The sequence below is a fragment of the Vitis riparia genome, chromosome 18 (genome assembly GCF_004353265.1).
Source record: "Vitis riparia cultivar Riparia Gloire de Montpellier isolate 1030 chromosome 18, EGFV_Vit.rip_1.0, whole genome shotgun sequence".
Taxonomy (NCBI): Eukaryota; Viridiplantae; Streptophyta; class Magnoliopsida; order Vitales; family Vitaceae; genus Vitis; species Vitis riparia.
In genome coordinates, this window is record NC_048448.1 from 35,513,351 (window position 1) to 35,522,110 (window position 8,760).

An 8,760-nucleotide genomic window follows, 5' to 3' on the forward strand; every position below is an offset into this window, starting at 1 on the left:
ATATCTATGCACAATATTAAATATTAAATAAAATGTTAAAAAATATATTAATTTTAATTATCTTTTTTTTTTTTTCAAATTTATTTTAACTTATTGTTAAAAAAATAAAACCTCATGATAATTCTTCTTGTAAGTCTTTTTTTCTATACCTTGTCTATAATTTTCAATATCATAATCCTTTTTAGGAAAATAATGAGTTGATTGAATTGATTCTCCATATTTTTTTTCTTTTTTCTTTTTTGGCAAAAATTTAAACTCTGCATAATTTAATGTGCTTGAACTTTGAATTCCAATCTTATGTAACGTCATAACTTTTATTTTTTACATGGTATATAATAAAACTTTTAGAATGTCTAATATTATGATAATAATAATAAAAATATTTTACCCGTTAGGATGAATTTTTTAGTTTTTATGTCTTTGTATGTTCTAAACCCTCTTCTGCTAATAAGGCCATATAAGAGGTCTGACCAAAACATCTCTTTCCTGGTAACTTCCATAGTGAATACACGTGTTGTTTGAATCTTCTCCGCCAAGTGATTTTCTATGGAGAAGTTTCTCCCTGATCACGTGAACTTTAAATGGTAGAAAAGTATCAAACTTGATCCATGTGTTTTAAATATATATTAAAATGGATGCAACAGCATTAATACATTTAGCCCAAGTGATAGTATCAAACATTATATGTCTCTCCCATATTATTACAATCATATTTATTCATCTTAGTACTCCTTAGGTATGGCAGAATATGTAGATGCTCATCAACTTGATCCATTTGGTCATGCGATAGGGTGAATGAGCAGTGATGCAACATTATTCTTCATCACTTTTCCAACATGAGTGTACCCATCTCCCCCCGTGTAGATCACATACATCACTCGAGAAAGATTAAGCACACGCATAAGGAGAGGCATCGGAACAGCCGTAGGTCGTAGGAACTCCTCATTAGTATCCTTCCATGCATCCACAACTTGCTTCTGGAACTTATCGTATACCTCTTCCTCAGAGGCACCGTATTGCTTCATGTAACATTCAACGCCTGAGGCAACATGTCCTCTCTTTTGCTCAAACTGCATATATGGTTTAGAAGAACAGTGCAGTAAATATATTTGATTGAGATTTAAGGTTAAGGTCAAATTATAGCTTAACAAGAAATACTATATTCACAATACCTTATGTGAAGTGATGTCATCCATGAGCCTAGCAATTACAGCTGATGCTGTGACAATCTTGGGGTTACTGATCACCCAATCAAATGCCTCCTTTGTTACGATTTTTCCCATACCAATGAAAGACGTGGCTGTAAGCATGGGGTAACCTGAGGATACCCGTGCTATACTCATATACTCTTCCATTGTTGGTATGCGTCCTTCATGGAGCCATTTAGCCTCATGAAAATAAGCTCTAACTTGTTTTTTCATCTGTCAAACATTCAATCAAGTCACATCTATATCCCAACGATATGTTAGTATACAAAACACAGTCAATGCAGAATGTCCTACTGCTTCTATCGCATATTGAACCCTATATTGGTTTCCTTCTTTCTCCATCTCTTCCTCAATTTCTTTGTACACATCTAAGAGTGCCACATAAAAGTGTTTCATGTATTCTGGAAGGTGATCTATGCTGTTAATATCCCACCTGAAAATAAAACCAGGCCTGATGTAAGTATCACATACAATACAAATGATGAAGGTTCGTAATTTGCATGTATCAAACCTCTCAATGGCCTCGGTGAAGAGCTCGAGTTCTTCAAATGTGCCATATGCGTCATATATATCATCCATAGTGGATGTCATGGCAATTGTTTTGGTTACAATTCGTCTAGCCCAGACATATTGAGGCTCAAAGAACACCCCAAGTATCCAGAAGTAGCCTTCCACCAATCTATCTCTCGCAAAAGGTAGCTTTGTAGCAAAGTTTAATTGTTTCCACCACCTAAAATTCATTGAAACAATTAGCTCAGGTTAAAATGAGAAGGTGACTACGCATATCTGCTAGTGATTTGACAGCAAACCTAGTAATATTGCTTAGCTCCTCCTTGTGTAGGGACTGCACTAGATTGAAATCTAACTTGGCCAGCTTTAGTAGAGTTCTGTCATGCGAAGTTTCATCCTGGTAGATAGATATATACCACCTTGCCTCTAGCCTCTCTAAACCTTTTCTAATGGGCTGCTTCAGGGCATGGCCAACTTGTTCTGCAAAAGGATATTCTAAATGTTCTACCATGGACCTAAGATGGGTGGTGGTGAAAGCAAGTGCTTCATCCAGTATGTCTTCTCCATGAACTCTGAGATGTGCAGCCTCATACAAGCCTAGCATTCCTCTTACATCACTGACTAAAGCTTTGTTGAAGTTACCCTTTTCATCCTTGAACTCATTGAACAAGCCTACATAAATACCGTAATTTAAACATACATAAGATTGGACTTATGAGAAGGATACATTTTAGCTTATACATGATAATTCTTTGGGCTCTTACCACATGAAATATTGAACCCAGCTTGTCTTAGTAACCGAAATTGAAGAGCAACATTATAGATACCACCTTCCATATCATCGCCATTAGGATAGCTATCATAAATATGTTGTAACACTTCTTCTATCTCTCTTTCAAAGTGGTATGCCACCCCAAGACGTTGCACAGCATCGATAAATTTTAGTTGTTGGGAAGTGTTACCAGCTGTATTCATTAGCTTCCTCCGAATTTCCTCTTTCAGATCTTCAAGTTGCTTCTCTTTGCAGGCACGTGTTACCTATGGCAACCAAGTAATTTTACTAAACAACACATCAAGAAAAACAACTTTCGAATATATAGGTATTTAACACAGGTTTTCATTCAATTACCTCGTCTTCAGGAGTGTAGGACATGAACTGGTCACCCCAAATGCTAGGGTGATACTTGACCACCGGACGATTTTCCAGTTCCGGAAATTGGCCTAGAGGGCTTGCTAAGACTTGACCCGACATGTTAATTTTTTGGAATGGTAGTAGAACACTTCTTTGAAAACTGACTTGGAAAGTATGAGTGCAAAAGCTTGGGAAGCTCCATTGCATTTATAGGGCTGCAATGGCCTCCAGAAGCTGTATGTTGTTGAATATAATGTATGAAAGAGATCGATGACATGAAAGAGAAATCCCTTGCCTAAATTCACGCAAAAGTCCAAACCGTTAGGGGCGGCTAAGGTATGAATTGGACCTTTTTTCTTTTCTTTTTTCCTTTTTTTTTAATGGACCCAATTTTGAGTGTCTTGTCCTTTTTTTATGTACTATTTACTAAAATTAGAATAGTTTAATTGATTAAGACATTAAAGACCTCTAAAATTAGAAAGAATTGGTCAGTAGCATGCAGCGGTTGTATTGAGTTGAATGGTATGAGGGATTTACTTTAATTTTGGGGCCCACGGTGTGAAATAGTCGTGCTCAGAAACTCAGAATAGACTATAAAATATTGATATCCAAACCAATATCAATCCGTAGGTATTTAATTCAAACAACGTGCAAAGTTGATTGGGAAATGGGACTAAGTCTGTTCAATGAATGCGGTAGATTACCTTGCCAAAAAGGCGTTTTAAGTTCGAATTTCTTCCACAATTGTTTTTTAAGTTTTGAATTAATTTGAATTTCTTCCACAGTTCTTTTGTAAATTAGAAATTAAGTTGAATTTCTTCCTCGATTCTTTTTAAATTTGGAAATTAAATTGATTTTATTTCACAATTCTTTTTTAAAATTAGAAATTAAGTTGAATTTCTTCCACAATTCTTTTTAAAATTGAAAATTAAGTTGAGTTTCTTCCACGATTCTTTTCAAATCTATACAAAATCTTCTATCTCTAATTCCTAATCATGGAAACAATGTGCATGCGAAAGTTCTATTACAAATATAAATAAACACTACAGGAATAATGTCTTATAGCAGCGGCTAGTGATCCTCACTAAAGGTCAGAAATGGTGTGGCTGCAAATTATGGTTGCACACCCAGCTGGCCGCCACATGGTGTAGCAATAGGTGGTGCAACTATTTCTTATAGTTGCAGTTGTGAAGGTGACCGTAAGCACAAGTTAAAGTAATAGAAGCAACCACAACTAAAGTGCAAGCAGCCACAGTAAAGTGCAACTTATGGTTCCTACAGCTGCATCTTGTTTTTTACCCCCACTAAATGGCATATAGTTTGCATTTTGGAATTGGCCCCAGCTATAGGTCAACCACATGTGAAGTGCAGCAAAAGTCAAAGCAATAGTAGCAGCCACAGTAAAGGTCAGCAAATGTTCCTACAGCTGCATCTTGTTTTTGACCCCACTAAATGACATATAGTTGCATTTTGGAGTTAGCCACAGCCATAGGTTATTATCATTAAATTTTTGTGAGGCTCATTTGTGAGATTCCCCATTATATCCTTCAAAACACCATAAAAATGGAGTGGATCAGAAACATTTTTCTTCTGAGAATTTGAATCTAGAAAATTTGATATTACATTCAATTTCATGCTGCAATAACAGCTTGGCCTTATCCTTTTCAACGCCATAGCAAGTGTAGATTGGGTAAACAAAAAAAGAAAAGGGCTAACCCCTTCAAGATTGGCACAAAAGCTTCATGGTAATATTCCAAAATTTGGAGAAATACAAAACTCATAGGTCAACAAAAATGCTTCTCCTGAACATGATATCTATTATAAACCTTTTTTTTCAACAAAATAATAATAATAATAATAATAGAATCATACAACGGATATATACCGATGGTGAGTTCCAATTAGCATCGACAAAACAAACTTGAAGGAACATAAAAGACTTTTTAGATCAACATATTGAGAAAATGACTTGACACTTGAAAAGAAAGGCCAAGAAACTCTGAGGTTTGATGTTTTGTTAACAGAGATCCATGAGGACAAAGAACAACATATTTAAATAATTAGTTTTTCTATGAATAAGAAAAAAGATTACACTAGTAACAACACACGAATGCTTATTTGAATAAAGTGTTATTCATGAACAAAAACTAAAGAAACCAATTAGGACTAGGGGGCGAGGCCATGATATTATCAATTGTGTTTCTGATGCAAAACACTAGACAGACTATTATTACCATTGAGAGTAGCATGATATATTCGCTTCTCAACAAGTTCAATATTTGATAGTATCATATTACCCTGCATGCAAAATACAAACAACAGACGAAATGTGAGTTGCAACAATCAAGCAATCAAAATAGCATTTTGAACAATATAGGAACCCAACTTCCAAACAAAATAGTATGAACAAGAAACTGCTATTCCTTTCATGATACAAGGAATTTTTGCCTCCATAAATTAGTAATTACTTGATACGGAGTAAAATTTAAGGGTACAACAAACTCCACCGCCTCATATTTCAAAAACCATCAAGAAGGCTATGTTGAAATCTAATCACCACATCCAAATAGGTATTTCTCTAGTCTCAACAAGTGACACAAGGAAATTTTTGTATCTAGTGAATACCTTTGCCTACATCTAGTACAAGGTTTTGTTTTTATCTTGTAAACATATATATACATCCAAATATGTATATACACACACACACACATACATATGCACTCCAAAGTTCCCTATGAATTATAAGTAGATTTTGTAGGTACATGGTTGTGACCAATTCTTGTCCTAGCTTGTAGTTCTAGGTTAGCCCAATGGTGTACTTTTTACAAATTTTTTCTTTATGATTGGTGTTATCCTTCTAGGGATATATTGTTAATGGCCACAACCTCAACAATCTTTTTCATGTTTTCATGCATGGATCAGTTTAAAAAGGAAAAACACATGATTTCCAGAGTTTGAACTTCCATTATTTTACTACAGGTACAAGGTTTACATTTTTTGGTATTTATGCCCTAATTTAGTCATTTTCATACTGACATGTGCTTATGGTGTTTTTTACATGCTTATTGATGAAATCCTCCCTTCCCAAGTCCACAATTCATTCTAAGTTTATCAAAAGACATCAACACATCATAGAAAATCAACAGTTCTAATATTGTAATATCTCCAACATTTGTAGAAAAAACAAGATTCCATATTTAATCTCTAGATTGTAAATTAAGGTTCAATACTCAAAAGCACATTCATATAAACACAAACCTCACTAGCCATCAGCTTTCGGACATTATTAGCATATAATTTTCCCATACATTACAAATAAGCTTAATTTGAGAGTTATACCCTAGCAAGGAGAAAACCTCCTTTGGGCAACAATTCAAATCACGACAGAATTTTTTTGGTCTCCATCTCATCCTTGTAGCAACATGTACCTTACTCATGTCATTCCGCTTGTGTGGAGCTGCCATTATCTTACCAATAACATGCAAAGTAGACAGTAAAACTGAACAAGAAATCAAAATTCCTTAAGTTTAGAATCTTATACTATAAGGAGAGTGGAACTATGAGTGTCCAAGTGTGGTTGCTTGTCAAGAGTTGAAAATTTGGTTGATTATTTGGAGGTTCTATTCAAATTATTGGGCAGAATAACTAGAGAATGAAAAATGATTAAGAAATTTGGGCAACAATAGAGCAAGTAAGAAAAATTCAGATCTAAAATGAAGCATGAAATAGACTAAGAATGATAATTAGTTCATTTGTATCCTTGTAAGGAGATAACTAAATCTCCAAGTGTATTATTACTTTCCCAAAGATTTTGGCCAACCATTAAATTTGTAAATTAAGAAATTTGGGCAACAATAGAGCAAGTAAGAAAAATTCAGATCTAAAATGAAGCATGAAATAGACTAAGAATGATAATTAGTTCATTTGTATCCTTGTAAGGAGATAACTAAATCTCCAAGTGTATTATTACTTTCCCAAAGATTTTGGCCAACCATTAAATTTGTAAATTAAGAAATTTGGGCAACAATAGAGCAAGTAAGAAAAATTCAGATTTAAAATGAAGCATGAAATAGACTAAGAATGATAATTAGTTCATTTGTATCCTTGTAAGGAGATAACTAAATCTCCAAGTGTATTATTACTTTCCCAAAGATTTTGGCCAACCATTAAATTTGTAAATTAAGTTTGAAGTTTTTATTGATCAACAAAAATTGATTGTCTTAATATCAGAAACAAGAGAAGGTTGAGGCTACAACTATTATCACTATCAAATAATTATCATTCTGTAGGTCTTCTAATTTATTTTAAATGCTTCAAACTTCACATGCTTAGACCTATCCAACAACTTCTTCAGCAGTCAAGCCAAGAACTTAGCCTTTAAGATCAATAAAAATAAACATTCCACATAAAAACTTGGTTTTTTTCATTTCTTTTGACAAATGTAAAATTTTCGTAATTTGAAAATTTTCACCTTAAGCTTAATTTGCTGATTATTTGACTTGGATAGCTACTTATAAGTACAAACCATCTTTAAAGGATAAATTACTGAACTGCTTAAGCCTGGAACATGTAATAAACACCTAATTTAAAAAACCAAAATATAAAGATTGTTTTTAGTATAATAAAAAATCCGGTTCCTTTATAATAAAAATATAAAGCAACATCCATTGGTATTTTTCAATTTGTCAAAATATGGAATGCAGATATAATAATAATAGAATTTAAGAGATAACAAACTAGTGATGCAACATAATGAACCTATTAACTTGTATTTTAAAAGAGAACCTTAGAAAGGCCATACTTACGACTCTGAAATTTTCATTCTACTTATGATCTAATCAGGGGGGAGTTTAGAAATATCATAACCTCAAAGAAGGGGATCAAGACTAATACCTACATGGAAATTTGTATAGGATTTTAGATTCTAATCATTGAGTTCAAGGTAGTTTAGATACAAAGCCAACAAGTAAATTCATAAGTTCAATATTTGAAGACCAAAATTGACTCAAGAAGATGCTCTATATACTTAATTATCATTTTAGGATACTTCAATTATGTGAATACAAGAAAAAAAAAGTATTTTATGTTTCACTCCTTTTTTCATTTGTTTCTTAGAAAAAACTTAATTTCTTAAGCATTTCTTTTCACATAAAACTTTATATTATAAAAACTATTACTTGTTATTTATTACTATTATTATTGTAATAACTCATACAATGATCAAAAGAAAGAAAAAAAGAAAGGAAAAAATCATTGCATGATAAAATTGCTATATAGAACATATTAAGTTAATAAACAAATTCATTTTTAAAATTTTCTTATGCTTATTGTAAGTAATTCACTTTCATAGCAATCACATTTAGATTTAGCATATTCAATATAAAAAACATGAAGAAAAAAAAAAGGAACAAAAGGGAAAAAAAAAATTAAGTTTTTTCCAGACCAGTAAGCTGATATCAAATTGTCCACCTTTGTATGATGAGGTTGGAGAGATGGCAGCTCCAATTGTAATCCTATTATTTTGGTCAAGGGTTTACTGGTTATCTATCATGCTTAAGGTTAATCCCTTGCATGATAAAATCCAGACTTAATGGTAAAACTTCTATAATAGTTTTATGTCGTTACCATTTCTACAGAAAGAAAATAGGAAACTATTAATTATTAATTTTATCAAACTTCTATCACATTTTCTAAGAAAAATAGGAAATATATTTTTTTTTTTCATTAATATCTTGTTGTTTCCTCCTTTTTTCAAGATAACAATAGAGCTACTCCAAAGGTTTCAACTTTTCTTGCTTTCTCTTTATTGTTGTCTTGCCAAAGTCTCACTTTGTTCACCCTGCCAATAAGCAAACATGCCATTGGAGTGATGATATTGGCCCTACTAGGGACTGGCTTTTTATTCAACTT

The 8,760-nt window shown here is 32.9% G+C and overlaps 1 pseudogene; it reads right to left on the reverse strand.

Moving 5' to 3' along the window:
- Positions 1-593: 593 nt before the first annotated feature.
- LOC117906212 lies at positions 594-3,091 on the reverse strand (annotated as a pseudogene).
- Positions 3,092-8,760: the final 5,669 nt, after the last annotated feature.